The sequence below is a fragment of the Microtus pennsylvanicus genome, chromosome 8 (genome assembly GCF_037038515.1).
Source record: "Microtus pennsylvanicus isolate mMicPen1 chromosome 8, mMicPen1.hap1, whole genome shotgun sequence".
Taxonomy (NCBI): Eukaryota; Metazoa; Chordata; class Mammalia; order Rodentia; family Cricetidae; genus Microtus; species Microtus pennsylvanicus.
The window spans coordinates 12,169,214-12,193,312 of NC_134586.1; the positions used below are offsets into that span (position 1 = coordinate 12,169,214).

General features: G+C 42.8%; 1 pseudogene; it reads left to right on the forward strand.

Annotated features, from left to right (window-relative positions):
• Nucleotides 1–7,681: 7,681 nt before the first annotated feature.
• LOC142855741 (actin, cytoplasmic 2-like) lies at nucleotides 7,682–8,799 on the forward strand (annotated as a pseudogene).
• The last annotated feature ends 15,300 nt before the right edge of the window (nucleotides 8,800–24,099 follow it).

The window sequence follows — 24,099 nt, forward strand, 5'->3', positions numbered from 1 at the left end:
GGGCAGAGGAAGCTCCCTCCGAAGGTGTCTGAGACACACATCAGTCCTATTGCAAAGCTGAGGCATGTTCATGAGAGACCCAGTCAAACTTTGCATCTTTCCAATTTATTCAAATCTGTTATTTTATTTCAAGTGCTAATTGTCTCCACAACAAACAGAAACTCCTCTCAGCTGCGATTATTGGCGTTACAATGGATAATCAACAGGAAAGCCTGAATGCATAGCGGGAAGAGTTGCCTTGGTTACCAACCCACAATGCCCGAGTGTTACAATTCCAACCATATTTCTGAATTTCTTAGCATCCCCCACCCTAACCAAGAGCAAAGGGTGGCATCTGAGTCAGCTTTGACCAATAAAAAAAGGCCCCGCTCTTACATGGATATTTTTATGAAGCTTTTTCAATAAATAACCCTGAGAAAGGGGCCTTCCATTTAGAGTATTTGTGTATTCAAGTTCATGGACTTGTAGAACAATAAGATGGAATCAGAGTGACTGCTTTATGCTCGAGTAGCACATTATGGTATTTGCTCAATCTCCAACCCCACAGTGCAGCCATTATTCTATATTATCCTCCCCTCCCTTTTCTTAAAAGCAGATGGAAGAATAAATCACCTACAGGGCAATATTTCATCTCACGTGGTATTTTTTTTCCTTTTGCTTGAAGATTGCGTAGGACTTCGGAGGCCAAAAAACTCATCGCATCTTCACCAATAACTAACTGCCTTGCTTAGCAGCCCCTTGATCTATTGAGTAAATTGAGGTTTTTAAAACTAAGATGATTATTTAGATAAAGATCTATTAATATCTCGAGCTATTATAAGGAGGTACGAAGCCCCTACGTCTTCCTTATCAGGCTTTGATAATGGCCAGTACTATCTCTTCCTTTATTCATTAATCCTAGTTACTGGGGATCTTCTCAGAACACCACGTGTACTGCCCCCTCACCAGGTGAGTGACATTTTCTTACCTCAGGAAAAATATCAAAAATATATAAATAATAACTACCATATAACAAGACCTTGATTAATGTGCCACTAATCAAATATAGATTAAAACTTCCAACAAGATGGGCTGGAGTGACGGTTCTGTGGTTAAGAGCACTAGCTGCTCTTCCAGAAGATTAGGGTTTGAGTCCTAGTACCCTCCTAGCACCCACATGGCAGTTCATAACCATCTGTAACTCCAGTCCCAGGAGAAATGACACCCTCTTCAGGCCTACAAAGACACTGCATGCCCATGCATCGAAGGCAAAAACATAAAATTAAAAAAATAAAATCTCAAAAAAAATGTAAAAAGCTTCAACAAGTTTCAGATTGTGTACAGGATACAACATCAATGAAATCTCAATTATGTATCAATACAATCACCCTACCATGTACAAAGCATCACCACTGTTGATGGAGAAGGGAACTAAAGGTTACAATGTAACTTGAGGGGATTCTCTTTTTTTATTATTCAAACATCTTATCTAACACTGGAGAGTCATGGTAAAGAGCCAGGAGAGACTGAAACCCCAGCTCTGCTGCTCAGGCTACACAGCCCCTCTCTGCTAGAACGATGTCAGCAAACACCCTGGAAACACTCAGAAGAGAGCCAGGCAGAGGGGAGGTATCAAGTGTGGACCCTTTAGAACTATGAGACTGAACAATTTCTAAAGGTGATTTGGCTTTTTGTCTTTTTACATTGCTATAGCGATTTCTTATATAATAGCTCTGACAAATTCTGTTTTCCTGGCCTCACTGCCTGCTATACACTATCACTGGATATGCAGTATAAACAGGGTCTACTGGACAACGTGTTTCTTTGCCCTGCTCAGCACAATCAGGTGAGCAATACAGATTGAAACATAAACGCACAGCATTTACAGGACTGTGAAACTAAAAGTCCTAAGTTCTCCTACCGTACCTTCGGTCATTTACTCTGCGAGGTCTACCTGCTACCTCCTGGATCATTGACAGCCTGTGCACAGGTCAATGCAGGAAGCCTCTGCCCACAGAGATCATCACAAAAGCACCATGCTCACCCTCGATGCCCACTTCCACTTAACTGTGTCTTCTTACTGTATCCCTTTTAGAGAACCTCATCTTGAGATCTGAGACACAGCAATTCACCGTCGAGTTTGACAGAGATCCAGGTCAAGAGGTCCAGAAAGATTGTTCTCTGCAAGGTACCTACTGTTCACAGCCAACAAAGCTCTCTCCAGCCTTGACGATAAAATTGGCTCTGGAAAAGTCGGACCCTTTTTCCCACTGCACAAAAAAAAAAAAAAAAAAAAAAAAAAAACCTTTATTCACTAAACCTTATCAAAGGGCCAACTGTCTTTCATGCACTGAAGTAACTAAGTTCCATTCAGAACACAAAAACACACACACATACACATACTTTAAATAGGGTTATTGGGATAACCAACCGCTCACTTTCTGGTTGGATTTACAGTCCAATCCACAGGGTGACATGCACGCCAGGTACTATGAATCTGGCCAATCATTCATGGTTGGGACTCTCATAGGCCTCAGAGGTGAGCTCACTACTGTTATCTTGCTAAAGAGACAAAGTATCAAGTTGGCATCTCAATTCTTATCTCCATATCTTTAGATTAGGGCAGCTCTCAAGCCTCATTGGAGAAGTTTCTTTGGGCGGTTGGGTGGTGGCTAATAAGGGACAGTGTACAATGAATAAGTGTCTGTGGAGCACTCAACTGCAAGAGGTGCATCTAACACACACACACACACACACGGAGAGAGAGAGAGAGAGAGAGAGAGAGAGAGAGAGAGAGAACACGGTGCTCAGGGCCCCTGTGCTAGCTAACTTTTATGTTGGCTTGGGAAGAAGGCATCTTAATTAAGAAAATGCCTCCATAGGTTTAGCCTGAAAGCAAGGGTAGGGCGTATTCTTGATTGATGATTGTCGTGGGAAGGCTCAGCTCACTGCAGGTGGTGCTGCCCTGGGCAACTGGTCCTGGGTGGTATAAGAAAGCAGATGGAAGAATCTAAGGAGAGCAAGTCCATAGGTGGCATTCCTGCATGCCATTCTGCGTCAGTTCCACCTCCAGGTCCCTGCTCGGCTGAGTCCTATGTCCCTCAGTGACAACCCGGAAGTGTAAGTGAAACAAACCCTTTCCCCCACAAATTGTTCTTGGTTGTGTTTGTCAAAGCAATAGAAACCCTTGCCGAGACTGACATCACAGAAGACGGGACCAAGGCCAGGGAGGAACACAGAGGGTGTCTTCTGGAAATGGCAGGACATGAACATGTTGACCTCACAGCAGCTCTGGTTGGCTGCACAAGGTCAATGCGGCTACTGTTCCAGGAGGAGCCACTGACTGTTGACAGTGTGAGGGAAGGAAGAGTCAGTGTTCTAGGAGGGCACGGCCTCTGGTAGGCTGACCATGGAAGCTCAAACCCAAAAGAATACGTCCAGCACGAATTGTACCCCATGGGTTACTTTAAAATAGGAATAGTAAAAAGACCATGGAGTTGAGTGGGGTGGGGTGTGGTATCTGGGAGGAGTTGGAAGGAAGTGAAGATGATCCAAATACATTCCATATAATTCTCAAATAATTAATAAGACTAATCTATGTTAAAATTATTTAACCTCAATGAAAAATAGTTGTAACAGAAGAACCCCTAAATGGTGTAGCAATGACAGATTCTGAAAGGAGCAGGCCCTAGAGGATGAGGCAAAGCACCTAACTAAGGAATAAATGTGTACCAATGATTCTGTCTACCAGGCCCCAGGCACAGAACATGATGGGGTGCACCAAATGCCAGAGGAGCTTGCTGGGCAACAGCAAGAACACAGCTGTCCCAAACCGCTGTCTGCAGAGCAGGGAGAAGAGCCCGGAAGGAAGGTCCACAAATGCCAACAGAAGCTGAACTAGGAAGAGACTCATTCTTCTAGTGTTCTTCCAGCACCCTCTACTGACACGCTTAGGCTAGTGACATTGGGTATTCCAGCATTACTAGCTGGGCCACAGAGAGTGGAAATGTGGCTTAGGGTCAAAAGACTGACAATTGGGTCCATACTGATACAAAATGCCTTTTTTATAAGACACACACCCAGAAGGAATGTCTGTTTCATATTTGTGCAAAGGCACATGATGGTCTCGGGAGATTGCTTAAAGAGTCCTGAGAACATGGCGAGGCATTCCTGGTATGCAACCCTTGTTTCTGGTCTGCTCTACCGTGAGCAATGGCTCAGAACAGGTAGACACTTCTCAGAGATAGCTCACAGCAATGAAACACTTGCTGGTTTCTCTAAAGATGCCTTCAGACTGCACTTAGGAACATCTTGATTCTGCTGCAGATCCCACACCCAATATGAAGGGGTGAGCTCACATGGATGGTACTAATATTCTGCCCTGGAGGAGTTCATTCCTGTTACCCAGAACCTCTATCCAGCAGCTGGACACATGAACACCTTGTTACTATAGGTACTGTCCTTGAGAGTGATTTTATGTGCGCCAAACCTTTCTCAGGACTGAACCTACTGAAGAGATGAAAAACCTGGTTGGCTCATTAATGTAATTTGTCTTAATATTTGTCAGAGATAGCTGACATTTTATGACATGATAGCAGGATGGTATCCTCACTAACAGGGACATAAGAGCGATGTGAACTTGCATAGAGTGCTCAACATGCTGTGGCTTCCTGTTTAAATTGCTTTTCTACAGAAGTAAACAGTAGCAAAGACTCATGCGTAGGAGTCTTTCTTGTTCAGTTGCTCTGGGAAGATTAATTGTATGTTGAAGGAAAATATTCCATTTCTAATGACTCAAAGACAAGACAGAAGCCCCTAAAGAAAGATCAGTTTTCTTAAGAATCACTTGGTTTTATCTACCAGGCCGTCACTTACATATGGGTAAGAAAAAATCAAAAGGCTTTTAGTGAAAGTCCCATGGGACACATCTGAGAATCTTGCAAGCCCACTGCATATCTCACACAGCCAAGAACTGGAGAGGAAAATATCCCCAAGAAAACTGGTTCCTTTCTTGTCACTAAAGAGTCACAGGATCCCTGGTGCCCACTACCATCTATAGTGGCCCTCCCTGGGCCAGACTTCTGCTTGCTCAGGTGCCTCTGGGCCACTTCAAACCTGAGAAGAGTCCAGAAGCCTCGGCAGAATGCAAACATCTGGCCCGAACCAGCCTACTTGTGAACTTCCTTTAGTGCCAGGCATTTGTGGCAAGAAAAGCCAGTGATAAAGTAGAAAGTGTAGTGTTGCAGCCTAGGGACAGAGGGGGTGGGCAGAAACAGCTGGCTTTGCAGGGAAGCTAACAAGCTTCTACTCTATGTGAGTATCAGAAAGCTAGGGACCTTCAGTAAGATGATGCAGTTTCCTGTGCCTCGGTTTCCCCAGCTGAGAGGGGGGATGATCGGTTTTCCCCTGAGTGGTTGATTATATGATTTAATCCATATTTCTACTTAGAACACATTTTATTTAGAATCATTACTGTTGTGACCTGGCTCCACTCCTAACATCTGCACACGTAGAAGCCTAGACTTTTCAGGATGTCCACCCCAGGGAGCAGATCTCCTCAAGTTACTGGGTGGTTTTCATTCTGAGATGCGAAATCTCAGAATTCATTGATTCAGACGTAAAATGACTGCAAGTTTCCTGGATGAAAGAGAGAAGGGATGTTCAACTGAGGAAAAATGTCATCTTAGGTCGCTGGTAAGCACTCTGCACTCTATACATAAGTCATCTTATTCATGAGTAGAAACACTGGAAGGCTTTGGATTCTAAGGAGGAGGAGAAGCAGGAACACTGGGGTGGCCAGGGGATGGAATCCCTGTAATGGAAGCACAGGGAGAGTTGGTTCCATTGAACTGAAGACTGGTCGCTGAGCCGTGGCGGAAATTCTCTGAATGTGGATGTTATTGAACAAAATGAGCGCCCCGTTAAAATAGACCGCAAAGGCTGGAGCAGGGTAATTTGAAGTAAACTGTCCCAGCTTGAACAGCAGACACTTTCTTTTCAAGTCTCCATTATTTGAAGTGATCTGTCAATTGCGGGATGAATGTACCTTTGTCAACGTTCTCTGTCCCCTGAAATAGGGCTTTACTCCATTTCGAAGCTTCTGGCTCGAATAGCTGATGTTCTAATTCTAGTCATTTCTGTATTTTTTTTATTCTTTCCCTGAAATCTGATCATTCACAGGCTGACTTAAGAAATTAGACTATTTCCTAGTTTGTCTAAAGAAAACATTAGACTTCCTCTCTCCATAAATTGTCATCCCCTATATCCCACCTGCGTGAATTAACCAACCATCCACTCGTTCCTTTTGCATGGCCTTTTACTTGTCAAAACGGTGTCGGGTTTTTTTTTTTCTTCCGGTCCTTTCTCTGTGTTGTCACTTCAGTTCACAGTTGCTAAGTCTTCCAGGAGCCCAGCAGAGGAACGCTCTCGTGGTGCGATTTGCAAACTTTGAAGTGACACCCACCATCAGAAATACCATATGCTCCCGAGTTATGGTCAGCTGACAAGAGCGTGTCATTGTCATTTGAAACTCAGAAAACATCAGCATTTCCATACCCAGCGATTGCCTACACACCTCTCTGGTTAGCAAGGAGTCACGCTGAGTCTAAGTGCAAGCAGAAATATGGGAGTCACATTGGGATTCTAGAGGAGTCAAAATGTCGAACTCGGTATTAAGATACACGTCTCCACGAACATACGGACAGACAGATCAACTTTCTATACTTCCGTCCTGTGTATGCTTCTAGGTGAAAGGTTTCATCCATAACGTTAACGGCATTTGGGCTAATCGTGTTTTGTAATACTAGCGACTCAAATCTTTCTTTTAATTATAAAATAGGATACCAAAGAATATTTTTTAATCCATTAAAGGCAGATTCAACATAAAACACAAGCTGTTTCCTTTGTGATTAAATTGCATGCAGCTGCACTAGCTCCCACAGAGCCAAGAAAGGAAAGTGCTTGGCAATTCTTCCTAATTAAAGGCTGTTAATTACTCCTAAATACAGTGCACTTCAGCGGTAGAAAGGTTCAACTAAATCAATGTTTTTATGGTTCTAAAAATTAATAATGATTTCAAATCTACTAACTGCGGCCCGACTACGCCATTGTCCGTGCTGTGACGCCTTCACGGTGGGATCTCTGCGCTGGAATTAGCTGAAGGGTGTTCTGTGCTGGCCTGGCCTATTGAGCACATCTGCTCTAGACTGATGCGAGCACCTGACGGTCTTTCCTCCTTACATCTCAACAGTGATGTGTGATAGACGCAGAAGCAGAAACGAGTGAGGCTCCCAATTCGCCTTCACTCGGCGCTCACATTGGGTAGCCCAGCTTCCCTCCGGCAGAGGATGGGCAGTCTTAAGTTCTCAATCACCTGAGCGACCAGTGGGGACAGGGAAACTCGGTTGCTGGGCACCAGATGTTTTCTCCTTAGTCACAAAAGTCCTCCAAAGTAAATACAAAGACCACTTTCAGGAACTGAAAGATGACCCTGAGGTTAAGAGCGCTGGCTGCTCTTCCTGAGCTCAGTTGCCGGCACCCACGTGGTTCCTCACAGCCATCTGTAATGAGATCTGGTGCCCTCTTGTGGTGTACAAACACACATGCAGGCAGAACACTGTATATTAAATAAGACCCACGCTCCGCTGCCAGTTTACACTGCGCAGCTTTTTGCTGCTGTGTCTGCCATCCTTCACTGACGGCAATGGAAGAAGAAATTGTCGCACTCGTCATTGACAATGGCTCCAGCATATGCTAAGCTGGCTTTTCTGGCCATGATGCCGTCAACTCTTGGGCACCCATGACACCAGGGCATCATGGTGGGCATGGGCCAGGAAGACTCATATGTGTGTGATGAGGTCAAGAGCTAGAGAGGTATCCTGACCCCGAAGTATGCTATGGAGCACGGCATTGTCACCAACTGGGAGGAATTGGAAAAGATCTGGCGTCACACCTTCTATACTGAATTGTGTGTGGCCCCTGAGAAGCAGCCAGTGCTTCTGATCCAGGGCCCCCTAAACCCCAGAGCTAACAGAGAGAAGATGACACAGATAATGTTTGAAACCCTCAAAACCCCAGCCATGTACGTGACCATTCAGGCGGTGCTGTCCCTGCATGCTTCTGGGCCCACCACTGGCATTGTCATAGACTCCGGGGACAGGACCACACATACAGTACCCTTCTACAAGGGCTATGCCCTTCCCCACCTTTTTGCATCTTCACCTGGTTGCCCTGGACCTGACAGACTACCTCATGAAGATCCTGACTGAGTGGGACTACAGCATCACCACCACGGCTGAGTGACATGAAGGAGAAGCTGTGCATGATGCCCTGGATTTTGAACAAGAAAGAGTTACTGCTGCATTGTCCTCTTCCTTGGAGAAGAGCTATGAACTGCCTGATGGGCAGGTGATCACCATTGGCAATGAGCGATTCTGGTGTTCAGAGGTGCTCTTCCAGTTTTCCTTCCTGGGCATGGAGTCCTGTGGCATCCATGAGACCACCTTCAACTCCATCATGAAGTATGATGTGGACATCCACAAGGGCCTGTATGTCAACACAGTGTTGTCTGGGGTTACCATCATGTATCCAGGTGTTGCCGACAGGATGCAGAAGACCACAGCCCTAGCACCCAGCACAATGAAGACTAAGATTGTTGCTCACCCTGAGCGCAAGTACTCAGTCTGGATTGGCGGTTCCATTCTGGGTTCACTGTCTACCTTCCTGCAGATGTGGATCAACAAACAGGAGTGTGCCAAGTCAGGCCCCTACATCATCCACCACAAATGTTTCAGATGGACTGAGCAGGTGCCAGCCAGTTGATTCTGAAGTATCAATTTGCCCTGGCAAAGGTACACACCTCATGCTAGCTTCATGAAACTGGAATAAGCCTTTGAAAAGAAATTTGTCCTTGAAGCTTGTATCAGCACTGGATTGTAGAACTTATTGCTGATTTTTGACCTTGTATTCAAGTTAACTGTTCCCTTGTTATATGGTTTGGCTCAGTCACTTGGTGGCTGGGGAGAGCATGCGGTGGAAGAGAAATCCCCAGCCTGACTGATCCGTGTGAGCATCATGCAGAGTGATCTGTGCAGGTATTAACTGACTGCTGACTTCCAGGATTTCTGGAGGCTGGCAAGGGTTCCTGAATCAGTTACCACTTCTGTCTTGCTGGTCTAACAGGGTGGGAAAGCCTGGGCCTTAGGACCCAGTTTCCATTCTGGTGTTTTCCCTCCTGGCCGCTGTGGGTTGTTACTCGCCTTAAGCTGGGAACATTTGCATTGACACCTGTAAATCTATTCGTTCTTTCAATTTATGTAAGGGGTTTTTGTACTCAATTTAAGAAATGACAAATTTTGGGTTTCTACTGTTCAGTGAGAACATCGGGCCCCAGCAACATGTCATGTAAAGGAAAATTAAAGTGCTTCAGGAAAACAAGAAGGAGGAGGAGGAGGAGGAGGAGGAGGAGGAGGAGGAGGAGGAGGAGGAGGAGGAGAAGAAGAAGAAGAAGAAGAAGAAGAAGAAGAAGAAGAAGAAGAAGAAGAAGAAGAAGAAGAAGAAGAAGAAGAAGAAGAAGAAGAAGAAGAAGGAGAAGAAAAGACCCCTATCAGCATATGAAGACTCTGAGACTCGGAAGTTTGTCCCCAAGTCTGATAACCTGAGTTCAGGTCCTGAGACCCCACATGACGAAAGGAGAGAACCAACTTCTGAAAGTTGTGGTTTGACCTCCATACGAACATCATAGCATGTGTGTACTTACAGACGTACACAAAAAGAAGGAAGAAAAATGTATACAAATTCTAAAATAACAGTGTTCATTGCATACTCTTACCACTACATCATGAGTCTTGATAAATAAAGATTTTTAAACTTTATTTTTTTTTAGACTGGGTTTAAAGCACTCACCGTGCAAGCGTAACAGTTAGAATTTTGATTTCCAGAATCCATTAAGTACTGGGCAGGCAGGGTGCCCCCCCCCTATAATTCCAATTTGAGAAGATGGCAAAGCCTGTGGATGCCCAAAGCAATCTGACTAGTGAGCCTAGCCTAGCTTATCAGTGATCCCTGGGTTTTATTTAGAGCCCCCATCTCAATGAATAAAATAGAGAACAATGGAGGATGATTCTTCCCTTGACTTTGAGTACACACCTGCACACACGCATGCACACATACGTGCAAAACAGACACACTTACACATATGCATACATAGGAAAATTAAAAAAGAAACACTTTAAACTCATCTTTTTTTATGACTCAACATTCTTTATAATCTCTCATTTGCCTGTCAGTTTTATACTACTTAATTCACTTTTGGCTTGAGAAGTGGCTCATTGTCTCAGTCCGTTAGTTCTGTGCTCTAATTAAAATATGGTTTGTCCTCCAAGGCTTCATAGATTGAAGCCTTGATCTCCAATGGGTTAGTGTTGAAGTGGCGGGACCCTCGAGAGATAAAACCTCCTGAGAGGTGGTGAGATCATAGGGGTATCAACTCAGGAAGGATAACGCTGGTATCATGAAGTTCATTCTACCTAGTTCTCTTTAGGACACATCTTAAACTGTGGTTGCAAACCACAAAGGGTTTGGTGGCGAAGTGTTGGGGTTCAAGGAAAGTCTGGCAGCAGTGAAAGGATTTTGAACCAAAGCCAAACATGGAACGACTCTGTGGACTTCCTTCCCGACAGGGCTGACACATGTGTCCTGGGCTTCACTGAGCTTTGGTTCTAGTCATGCATGCTGTCACACCAACATCACACACCCCAACAAATGCTGCCTGACACACTGCCGTTCAGCCTCAAGAGGTACAACATTTTTCTTGTACATAGAAAGTTTTCTGCTTTTATGAAAACATAATGATTTAATTACAGAAAACAAAGACTTCTGGTCTTTTCCTACTGTCATTCTTCAGCATGTAAGTATCAAATTAGCATATCTTTAGATTGTATTGTGCTGGCACATTTGATTTCAGAAATTGCTCTTTGAATTGCTGCCTCAAGCCTCATCAAAACTTATGATATAGGGGATGGGGGGCTGAAGAGATGACTCAGCAGTTAAGAGCACTTGCTATTCCTGTAGTTGGCCCAAATTCAGTTCCCAGTATCACATGGTGGCTTACAACAAATAAATAAATTTGTTTATAATTTATTATCAGTAAACCCGTGTTTTACATTCCTATTTATGTGCCTGGTGTTGTATAAGAATTACTTGAGAAAGGAAAATGTTTAAGAATTCATAGTCTATGACTACAAGGCCATTGCCATTGCAAGACAAGGCCAGCCTGCATGCTTGGCCCTTCTGCACAAACTTTTTTGGCTCTTCTACCATTTTATATACAGTAACTATGAGGCCTGGACCAGAAGTCAATTAGATGGAGCCACTTGATCTTGAACAGCCAGTGTCTTTCCTTTGTAAGCAACTCAATATCTGGTACTGTGCCATAGCATCAGAAAAGGGACTAAGATAAGCTGCCATAGCAATATGCCGGAAACTGGGTAATTTCTAAACAACGGAAATGTATCTTTCACAGTTCTGGAGGGCTGAGAAGTCTGTAAGACACTGGTGGCTTCCATGCCTGGGTTCTCTCAGCTTCTAACCCAGCGTCCCGCCACTACAAACCCAAATAATAGACAGTAGGCAGGCTAAGAGGCAAACAATTCCCTCATGCCTCATTCATCAGATCATTCATTGACTCATGAGGGTAGGTGCTCCCTGAAGCCAGGGATCTTTATACTGTCACACTGTTTATTAAATTTAAATGTGTGTTCTGGAGAATGTCTTCAGGCCTTAGCACCGACAAAAGGAAAACTCTCACCTTGTTCTTCCCACTCTTGAGAAGATGGACCTGGGGAAGTCACTTCCTACCTCCCCAGTGTCAGTTACCTCACCAGCTGTAGCTATTAATCTTGATCATCAACTTGATTGGACTGAGGAATGTAATTAATTGCTTTACTCTTTTTATTCTTTGCCTCCTTGGGGGCCCACCACCCAGCTTCCAAATAAATCACACATGTAGGTGTTGACTGAGGTTTCTGTCCCACCTGGTCCCACAGCTGTTCAGTCCCAAAGAAACACACAGAAGTCTACATTAATTATAAACATGTTGGCCTATTAGCCCAGACTTCTTATTAACTAACTCTTACATCTTAAATTAACCCATAATTCTTGTCTATGTTAGCCACGTGGCTTGGTACCTTACATCAGTAAGGCATTTTTATCTTGTTTCCTCTGCATCTGGGTGACGACAGCAGGCTGAGCCCTTCTACTTCCCAAAATTCTCCTAGTCTGCTCAACCTACCTATACTTCCTGTACTTTCTTCCTGGCTACTGGCCAATCAGCATTTTATTAAACCAATACAAATGACAAATCTTTACAGGGCACAAGACCATTGTCCCACAGCACTTCTGCCTTTTTTTTTCAAAACAAGAACTCTGAATCTAATCTCCTTTGCTTAGCTTTTTTCCTGAGTATTATCCATAACAACTTGTAACCAACACTCTAAACAAAGACAAACATCCATAATGTATTATTTTGGGAATGTGGGCATAGTATTTCTAGGCTACTTCCTGCTGATTGGAAGTGCTGATAATCTTATGGAGACCTTAAGAAAACAGGATTATGGTCAAGTCCTGACTGGAATATTCTGTGAAGCTTGATCATCTCAGCCAGCAGTCTTGAGGATATTCTGGATATAGAACTCAGAGGAAACTCCAACAGAGTTCCTCTGAAATGTTGGATCATCTGGGCCACCCACAATTATCAAAAATGTTTCAGGAGCTCTTCCTTGTTCAAGCCTGATTTTTCTTAACCCAGAATAAATTCACAGTCTCTCATTTCCTGTGGAAGCAAAAGTAAAACCTCATCTCCAAAGTAACATATCTTTTGACTTAAATTTTGAAGTCAAGGCATTTCCAAAATATATAGATTGGATTAATCCAGCAGCATTTATAATCAAATGTCTTTTAGGAGCTGTTGCTCCTTTCTCTGCCATCAAACAACTCAAAGAAAACACAGTAACATACAATATCCAGATTCTCTGGGTATTGTTTCATCTTTATGTGGCTTTATTTTAAACTCTATTTCTTTTTTCTTTTTAATTTTTTGTTTTTTTTTTGAGACAGGGTTTCTCTATGAATCTTTGGTTGTCCTGGAACTCACTCCATAGACCAGGCTGCCCTTGAACTCACGGAGATCCACCTGCCTCTGCCTCCCAAGTGTTCAGATTGAAGGTGTGTTCCACCACACCCAGTTTCTTTCTTTCTTTCTTTCTTTCTTTCTTTCTTCCTTCCTTCCTTTCTTTCTTTTAGTACATTATCCTTTTTCTTTGCTCTCCCAAGCCTACATCTATTTTTAAATACACTGTAAACCATTTAGAGGGTTTTTTTTGTCTGAAACTGTATATCTCTCTTTATCTGACCATATGATCCTTTATTTGGTAGGCAATATGGCTAGGATTAAAGCTATGGCTTTGATGGCTGGATCCGCCCCATTCCTTAGCTTTCTGAGTGTCTAGCTCCAGGCTGAGGTACTAGTGGGAGCCATGTTTATTGCTATAACCCTGTGAAAGGAATCTCAAGGTCCCTACCACCATCAAGAATCATGCTGTTAGCTATTCATAGACACCATTTAAGTGTTTGGTAGCAGGGCTTCTTTAAAAAGCTGCAAGGTTTTTCAGCTAAAGAAAGCCTCTCTTAAATGAAATGTGCTTACTTCTAGCAAACAGAGCCTGAAAAAAGGCTACAGCCAAGTATCCATGCTTAACTCTGTTCTTTTGTGCATAGAATTACTTCCCAAGCTCTCCCAGATTTTATGTGAATATAGTTGCCCATGTTGCCACCATCTGTTGACTGAGGTTTCCATCCCACCTGCTGCCACAACCATTCAGTCCCAAGGAAACACACAGAAGTCTACATTAACTATAAACTGGTTGGTTGGTCTATTAGCTCAGACTTTTTTTGGTTTTTCGAGACAGGGTTTCTCTGTAGCTTTGGTGCCTGTCCTGGAACTAGCTCTTCCAGGCTGGCCTTGAACTCCCAGAGATCCGCCTGCCTCTGCCTCCTGAGTGCTGGGATTAAAGGCGTTCGCCACCACCGCCCAGCTAGCTCAGACTTATTATTAACCCATAACTCTTGTTTGTGTTAGCCATGTAGCTTGGTACCTTATATCAGTGAGGCATTTTCATCTTGCTTCCTCTGCATCTGGGTAACTACTGCAGACTGAACCCTTCTGCTTCCCAGAATTCTCCTAGTCTGGTTGCCCCACCTATACTTCCTGCCTGGCTACTGGCAAGTGTTTTATTAAGCCAATTCAAGTGACAAATCTTTACAGGGTACAAAACCATTATCCCACAGCATGCAGGCTTATTATGACTTACAAATGCCTGGCCTTAGCTTAGCCGGTTACTAACCAGCTTTTCTCAACTTAAATTATTCCATCTACCTTTTGACTCTGGCCTTATTCCTTTTCTTACTTCTGTAGATCTTACTTTCACCCTTACTCTGTGGATGGCTGTGTGACTGTGTGGCTGGTCCCTTCTTTTCTCTTGCTTCTCAATCCTCTCTTCCCAGATTTCTGCTTTTTATTTTGACTGCCAGCCCTGCCTACTCTTTCTCCTGCCTTGTCCTTGGCTGTTCATCTCTTTATTAGACCAATTAGGTGTTTTAGACAGGCAAAGTAACACAGCTTCACAGAGTTAAACAAATGCAACATGAAAAAATGTAACACGTCTTTACAGGATTAAACAAATATTCCACAGGATAAACAAATGTAACTCATCTCGAAATAATATTCTACAACAGAGGAGTCTTGTAGAACACACTTCTAGGTTTGTCTAAAATTTCTAGAGGTATGAGGAAGATCTGCTGTGAATGTGGGCAGTACCATCATATTCTGGATGCAAATAGAATAGAAGAGAGGTTAGCAAGGCTCTCTCTCTCTTTCTCTCCCTCTTCTCCCATACCTTCTTCCCTCTATCTCCACTCTCTGTCTGTCTGTCTCCTTATTCCCATTTCTGGTTGCCTTGAGGTGAGTGGTCCCTTAGCCTGCACTTGCCACCATGATGTCTGCCTCATACAGGACCCAGATGCAGTGGTACCAAGGACTATTGACTGAGAACTGTGCCAGGATTTTTCTTTTAGGCCACTTACCAAATCATGACACAGATACTTATTAGTTATGAAAGTTAGGCCTTAGCTGGTGCTCATTTCTTGCTAGCTTTTTTCTCTTTAACTTAAATAAGCCTGCTTCTCTTCATCTACACTCTGCCTTGGGGCTTTTTGCCTTTTCTTTCTGTGTATCCTCCTCTTGTGCCTGCTGTCTGGTGGCTGCCTGGCTGTCCCCAAGCATCTCCCTCTCTTTTCCCCTCTTTCTCTCCTCTCCTCCTTCTCTCATTCTTTTTTCTCTCTCCTCCTATTTATTCTCTTTGACTGCCAGCCCAGCCTATCCCTCTCCTGCCTAGCTATTGGCTGTTCAGCTTCTTATTGGACCAATCAGGTGCAGTAGGCAGACAATGTGAAACAGCAACACATCTTTTCATAATTAAACAAATGCAGCATAAACATCCTTACACAGTTAAAATAATATTCCACAGCATAAACAAATGCAACACATCCTTACATAGTTAAATAGTCCACAACAGAGAACTCTGAAACTTTTAATCAAAATATCCCCTTTCTCCTTTAGATTGTTTTAGTCCTAACCTTGGCCACAGTGATGAAAGTTTGACCACCACACTTACAAGGTGAATGATGCCAAAGGCCCTAAGATGGAGGAAATCAGCAAATGAAATGATGTTTTGGGAAAGAAGGTATTTAGAAAAATGCCAGTGCAATACAATCCAAGTTCTGCATGGGAGAATGACTATGGGAGAGAAATGTGACTTCCTATAACCAGCAGATACTTACCTTTCTTTTGTTATTTTAAACATATGACTATTTTGCCTACATATACGTATATGCATTTCATCTGTGTCTGGTGCCTGAATGCAGAGGTGAGAAGTGGGCATTCAACCCCCTAGGACTAGAGTAACAGACAGTTAGGAGCTACCATGTTGGTGCTGAAAATACCTGGATCCTCCTTGAAAGTAGCCCCTGCTCTTGAGCACTGAGCCATCTCTCCAGCTTCTGATAGTTAATTTTTGGTGACTGAAATAACCAACGACTATAGATGGCTGAATGACTGATTTTTCACTACTCTGAACAACAAGGAGGCTAAATTCTGAGTTCAGAAAAATAGACCAGGGGTCAGATCTGCACACCTTTAATTTCCATTTATTTCAGCTCAGTTTGCTTTGTCTGACACACATTGGTGTCCCCTGTTAAAAACCTGGAGAATGAGAGACCGACTCCCACATGGCCAGAGGGTCTCACGTTTGACTGCTTCCTCTCCACCTGTTGGCTTTACATTTTTCTTTAAACTTGCATTTTGTGTGTGGGTTGGTTTTTCATTACCATGGAAAAACATCTGAACGAACAACATAAGGGAAATTGGTGTTAGAAAAGCAAAACAATCAGCCATTGACTCTTACCTCTACCTCAGTCAAAAATGGCAATCCTGTCTCCAGGAATCTCAGAATGAGACTGGCTGATAGCTGTCTCCTCCCATCTTATATTCCTCTATAGTGCTGGGATTAAAGGTGTGCACCACTAACATCCAGTTTCTATGACAAACTAGTGTAGCAACTGGGTTAAAGGAATGTGTCACCATAAGGCTGGCCAGTACAGATGTTTTACTCTCTGAACTTCAGGTAAGCTTTATTTATTAAAATACAAATGAAATATTACACGGGGCCTCACTGATGGAGAGAAAGGCAGAGGCTCCTGGACCTCCAGATGCCTTCCATCAGGGTTGACCCTCCCTCCCCATCCATTCTGATCGTTGTTGTCTTCCCAACAGTCTGTGGGAAGCTATCAAACTCTCTTAGGTCCCTGTAAATCCTGGCACTGACCTTGAACAGTTCCGTTAAAGTAGGTGGGTTTTTTTTCTGCCTTTACATCAGCCCTTTCTGGGGAATCTGGCATGAGAAACCTTGAAAAGGATGTGCTGAGGTTTTGACATGGACCACCAACCTGTGAACACTGTGAAGGCTCTACAGGTAGGACATCTTTGACTGACAGTCATGATGCTCAGCTCTTCTGCCCTTACTTCAAACCCATTTTCCTATGCTTGGGAAAACAATTTTCTATTTTAATTCCAGTAAATTGCAACTAGGAAAACACATTGGCAAGTGCCAATATTTCTATTACCAATAATAATACACTATTGTTTTTAGTTGTCAAACATTACTTGTTCTTTCATGGTGTAAATACTTCAAAGTTGTTGGAGATACATCAAGCATAAATATGTCTCTTCTACAAAAGATTTAAAACAGAAATTTAGCAACATAATTATTATTACTGCTGGTGGTGCTTTTGATGTTTTTGAAATAGAATCTCACATAGTCCAGGCTGCCCCCTGGACTATGTGCAGCTAAGGATAGCCTTGAACTGTGAATCCTCCTGCCTCCCACTCCCAAGTGCTGGGACTAGAGGTGTTCACCACCACACCTGGTCAACTCGTGTGTGTGTGTGTGTGTGTGTGTGTTTATGCGTGCATACACATGCATGCACCTGTGGGCAGGCATTCACGTGAACATCACATGCCTTCCTTGATTGTTCTCTACCTTAGTTTTGAGACAAGGTCTCTCACTGAACCTGGGGCTCACCAGTTCAGCTAGCATGGCTGGGAGCAAACCTCAGGATTCTGCTCTCTCTGTCTCCAGCCTCAGCATTTGGGGTTACAGGCACAAGCTACTGTGACTAACTTTTTACATGGGTTTCAGGAACCTAAACTCAGAACCTGTGCTTTGTAAGGCAAACACTTTACCTAAACATTGCACCATCTCCCAACCTCTAGTTATCTCCACTTTTTAAAAAGTGCAAATGCTCATGCTCTGCATAGAAGGGTAACTTTAGCTGACAACTTCTTATGTGCTTTAATAAAGAACTAAGAGAAAATTGAAGATTCTGACAGCAAATGACAAATAGGGATGGAAATTCAAGTTCCCATACATGACCATTATACAGTTACCACAAATTGGATCATCACCTCCATAAATATGCACAAGGATTATGGGTCAATGAAAAAAAATAAAAACTGGAGGGCAGACTGGGAAGATGGCTTCCGCGAGCATCTTGCTGTCCTTCCATCTGTTCCGCATTGGGTTCCCAGCACCTGTGTCCAGCAGTTCACAACTACCTGTAACTTCAGGTTCTGGGGGTGGGGAGATGTGGTGCCATGGCCTCTTCTGGCCTCCTTGGACACCTACACATACACAGCAGACTGACATACATACATATGAATAAAAGCAAAAAAATAAATAAATCCTTCTGAAAGAGCCCAGAGGATCTGAAGGGAGCAGAACCCGGATGTAAGAAACAATTTGGTCTATGAAGCCCAAGACCAAGCAATAAGAGGAAAACACAAACACACACACACACAATTGAGGCAATGTTATCCATGGATGGGCAGAATTTTAAAGACAGTGTGTTCCTAAAGCTATGACATCCAAATTAGCACATCCCCCCTTACTCCCGAAACACTTTTATTGGTGACAGAGTGACACTGAAGTAGATGCACCTCATCCCAGGATGCTTTCTTTGCGGAAGGAAAGCACCTAGTTGGGTGTATGGATTCTGACACATTTGCTCAACATCAGATGTAGGACTTTAAATATGCAGGGTGTTCAGATGCAGAGAGCCAGCCTGGAACACTGGTGCTGTCTTTCTTTGTTGCAAAGGGTCTTACTTCTCCCCGTGTTGCTTTTTCTCAAAACTCAGAGTCTGCTTATCTGAAAATATTTATGGGTGCCTGAGAGGATAGATTTTATGCATTGTTCTTTGAAATTTGCTCTTCTTACATTACTGAATTCTCACACATCCTTTTCTGGGGGCAGAATGGTTCTGTTTTTCTTTACAACCATCAGTGCACACACCCACAGGGATTTTCCACAGCTGGGCTCCCAATCGCTTTCCCATTCTGAAAGATGGGGTGGGGATCTATATTAACTTTAGATCAGCAGATGAAGCAGCTTGACTTTATTTGAAGCCCTGTGAGAGGTAAGTCGCTTTGCTCAGTTACAGATGGTCTGGGGCCATGGCTGTGATTCAAGTGACAGTCTGAATTTCGATGATCTACTTTGAGATTTGGGATAAATCTTTGTGCTTTCTCGATTTCAGTTTCTTCTCCCACGGCTTCCTACCCACTTCACAAAGATGTTGCGAATGCTAACTTCAAAGGCGCTAAGCACTTCTGAAGAAAGGCATACTCTAAAGACAAGGCATTAAGCAATCCGAAAGGCTCTACTTTGTATTATCATATAAATTATCAGGAGGATTTTTATCAGTGCTAAATCCAACTAAACAATAGAAGCAAAAAAATGCACAGAAGAGACAGAAACTAGTATAGCATCCTGTGGTAAAGGTCTGTCCGCAATTGTGCTTCCAACGGGGTGGGGATAAAGAACTCACTGTGTGAACTGTCTGAAGCAGATATGTTACATTGTTGATGTGCTTGGTTGTAAGTGGTAGCATCTCCATTTGACTGTGAGCATGCAGGTAAGTGAGTAAGGCAAGCTGCACAATAGCATCAGTAAGAAACAGAAAAGAACAGAGGGAGGGGAGGAAGAGAGAGAAAACAGGAAGGAGGGATGGAAGAAGGAAACACTAATTTGGCTGCAATGAGATAACTACACACAATCAAATAGATAAAATTAAAATAGACATCGCCAAAGGTTGCCGATGATGAGACAACCAGAACACCGATGTTGTTGGCAGGAGTGTGAAAAGCTCCAACTATTTATTTGGTAGTCAGTATGGGATTTCTTCCTAAGTAAAATGTAACTCACACAAGGATCCCATGATGCCATTTAAAATGTCTATGCAAGAAAAGGACAATAAATATTAAATATAGACTTTTAGGGTCGAGGAACATGGCTTAGCAGGCGCTTGTCACCAAACCTGGTGCCTTGGGTTCAATCCCCAGGATCCACATGGTGGAAGGACAGAATTGAACCTTCAAGTTGTCCTCTGACCCTCACAGGCATGTGTGCATGCACACACATGTGCAGTTACACACGTGAATGGAATCATTTTTTAAAAGCATATACGGTAGGATTCCTATTTTTTATTCACTAAGCCTCATTACTGGAAATAATTAAAATTTCCATTAACAAATGAATGGATGAAGGATCTTTTATTATATGATACAACTTAACAACAAAGAGTGAACTTTTGAATGGCAGCATCATAGATACATCTCACAGGCATAATCTTGGGTGAAAGAAATCATAAATAATATGTAGAAAATGGGAAGATTTTAAGTATTTGTGATCACTCGGCCTGAAAGTAATGGCTGCAGCCTCTGTCATGGTGGAAAAGGGTCTTCCAGAGTTCCCGCTACTCCCGACTACAGAGGTAGAAGCATTTCTGCTGAACAGGCTGAGGCTCGGAATGACACGACTACATTGTTCTTCCAAGGACCTATATCCTCGCTCCCTTGTTGAGGAGTGTGGCATCAAGCGATTCATCATATGGAGATAGTTATTTTCCAGACCATATAAGTTTTTTTGAATGATGACTGAAAAGTCTTGGGGAAGTATCTGACAAAAGACAGTGGTTCAGATGTTACGCAGTCACTAGAATGGTGCGTTCATACAGACAACAGACAGTTGGTGTGATAAGATTTTCCCTCAGGAATTTGAATTTGGAGCTAGAGTGATGGCTGATAGGTGAGAGTATTTTAGGTGCAAGTCTGAGGACTGGAGCCCATGTAAAAATCTGAGTGTGGTCACATAGGTACCTGCAACCTCAATATTGTAGGAGGTAGAGACAAGATCACCTGGGCTTGTAGGGCACCGACCTAGCTGAGGTGCCATATAGACACTCAAGGGAAGAAGGGGGAAGAGAAAATAAAGCAGGCCACTCAACAGCCTCCATAGGACTGTGGGCATACAGTTAAGTGAGTAAGGCAAGTTGCATAACAGGATTAGTAAGAAACAGAAAAGAAAGAAGGAAGGGAGGGGGGATGGAGGGAGGAAGGAAAGGACAGAGAAAAGAAACAAAAGAAGTCTCCATGTGCATGCACACCTGCACATACAATACAACAACACACACACACACACAGTTTGAATTAGAAAAACAAAAAGAATAATGCAGGACAAAAATCAAGTACTGGAAAATGCATGGGTAAAGATGACCACAAATGCCGCAGAGGAGTAGAAAATAGGAAGCAAAGGCTGGGGACAGAGAAGACAGTTACTTTCTGGAGGGTGATGAGCCAGGGAATAGCAGGAAATAGAAGAGAGAACGGTCAGGTACCTCGACTGCCTTGGGATCCTGGCTCAGATGCCATGAAGCCTGACTGTATGGCTTTAAGTCTAGTGCTTATCTCAAGGTGTAGAAGCAGTAAAGCCTCCAAATTTGACATGAATCTAATTTCTGTTCTCTGGAACCAGGAAGCCCAATGTGATCACTGCATTGACTAGAATCCTTAGAGCAGCACACTCATCTTCTTCTATTTTAGTTTGAACCACAAGTCAGTATTTTTGATATTTGGCCCTTAGTTGTTGAAACTACTAGGGGAAGGGCACTTCTGAAAACATTTGGAGATAGAGCCCAACTTGGGGAGTTGATCACAATGGGCAGAGATACAAGCTAGAGAAGCCCTAGAATATTATAACTTTGGTGGACACTTCTTGTGGGTGTTTGGAAGACCAAATGTTGACAGAGACATGGCAGCTTCTGATGGGAATAGAGTCTCTATTGGGAATGGGACTAGAGACCATTCTTATTAGAGTCTAGCCAAAATTCTGCCTACATTCTGCCCATGTCTTGAAAATTTGAGTCAGGTTCAGAGTAGTGCAGTAGGATAGAGACGTGGCTCGGTGGTTGAGAGCACTTGCTGCTCTTCTTACACAGGACTTGGGCTTTATTTCCCAGCACCCACAAGGTGGCTCACAACTCCCATTCCAGGGAATTAAATGATATCTTCTGGCCTCTACAGGCACCACACACACAAGGTACACATAAATCTATGCAGGCAAACACTCATGCACATAAAATTAAAATAAATGAATCTTTTAAAGCAATGGACTAATTTGGCAGAGGCTATTTCAAGGCAATACAGCAGTTAGTTATTCATGTTTATAGTGAGAATACAGAACCAACACCAGAGCAGCCAGAGAAATGCGCCATTCTGTAGAAAAGGAGCCTCTTATGTGGATGACAAGGAGGTCATGTTTCTTAGCAAGATTGATGGATTCCTTTCAAATTAGACAAGCAATTTGCATTAGATCAATAGGAAAGATGCCTTGAGGGCATTCCAGGTATTGACAAAAACACAGGTTTCAGGGTAAAATGGTAAAATAGTGGAAATAGTTATTTTTTGTAAATTTTAAAGATTAGGGATCAAATATGAATTATGCTGATTTCCTATTATGAAATCTCCTAAGATTCTAGCCTCTCTCGGATAGCCAGTCATCTTCCAAACATTTTGATATCATGAATTCTTAAGGCTCATAACACATTATTATTTATGCATAGTTAGTGCACTGTAAATTATGTCATACACCTATAAGAAATAGCTAAATTTGCTACTTAGACTATTAATAATAAATCTAGCTCATGTTACTTAAATTTTGAAACATTGTAAAGATGATAGTGAGGAACATGATATTACATTTCGGCAAATCTCTTCACATTTTGTTTCTTAATCGGACACTTATAGAACAGAAAATTTTATTTGCATCTTCTTATATCTTCTACATTCAATCTATTGCTTCATGAATCCACTGGGAAACTCCATACACAATTCATAAGAGAATAAAGGAAAATAAATTAGTTCATGGACACCCTTGCAGGTTATTGGGTTCCATAGTGACATCTAGACTTGGTAAAACTTTTTAAGGTCCCAAGAATGAAATCTAATTCTTAGGCATATTATACAAACATTTGGTGAAAGACAACCCTACATATGATATGCCTCAGCTGTCATTCCTCCTTAAAGCCATGCAAAATCCACTCCTACTCAAATACATAAAAATTTCACTTCCAAATGCTTTCCAGGTACTATTTTCTCTTCCAACAATGTCTCTCCCCACATACTCTACTGGGACTTGAAGGGTAACCCACTAAAATATAAACCTCTCAAAACTCGGAATAAAACTAAAACCAAGTGAATTTGGGGAAGGAAGTGGGGAGATGATGATGAAGAGGAGGAGGAGGAGAAAGCCAAATATCACCTTCCTTATTAACAGCAATGGTTTTTGAATCATGGCTTCTTATGGGACACAATGGGCTTTCCAATATTCTACTCATAGGAAATCTACAGACCTGGATCCTGGCGGCACTACATAAGCCTCTCTGAATGAGTCCACCACCTCCCTACTAAACTTTGGAAGTGCAGTAAGGGTCCACCCAGTTCAAAAGGTGAAGAGCAATCACACTGATGCCCAATTCTTTATCTTTCTTGCCCAAACCAAGGTAAACCACAGCATCCTTCCCAAGGGGAAGGGGAAGACAAAAGGAATCTAGCAGGGGTACTGTAATGGCTTCCCTTCATACAAAGACGCACAGAGATGGCACTACACCTTTTTCTACCCAACAGCTCAAGTCCGCATGCAGCACAGCCCACGTTCCAGGCCCAAGGAACCCCTCTTCATGCTCGCGTGCCACCTATTCAGTATCCTTCTTCTGTCTTGTGGCACCTTTTACATCAAATGCATTCAAGTGCTATTAGGCCATCTCTCATGGCAGTAAGCATGAAAAACACAAGTGAGACACTTTTTATGCCTTCAGAAGGTTTCTGTGATGGATCTATGACTTTGCTTTCCAACCGGAAAGGTACCCTCCCCATTTTTGAGACAAGCAGGCCAAGTTGGCCTCAAATTTGCCAACCCCCTGCCTCATCTTACTAAGCTCTAGGATTAAGAGTGGGAGTCACCATGCTCAACTGGAAAGGCATTTTTAAAAAGAACAATTTGTAGTATGAATGCCAAGCATATACGTCTTGAATTTACCAGTCAAAATTTTATTATAAGACCAAGGTTGTATGATTTCTGTATATTATATCTTCCAAATACTCAACCAATTTCT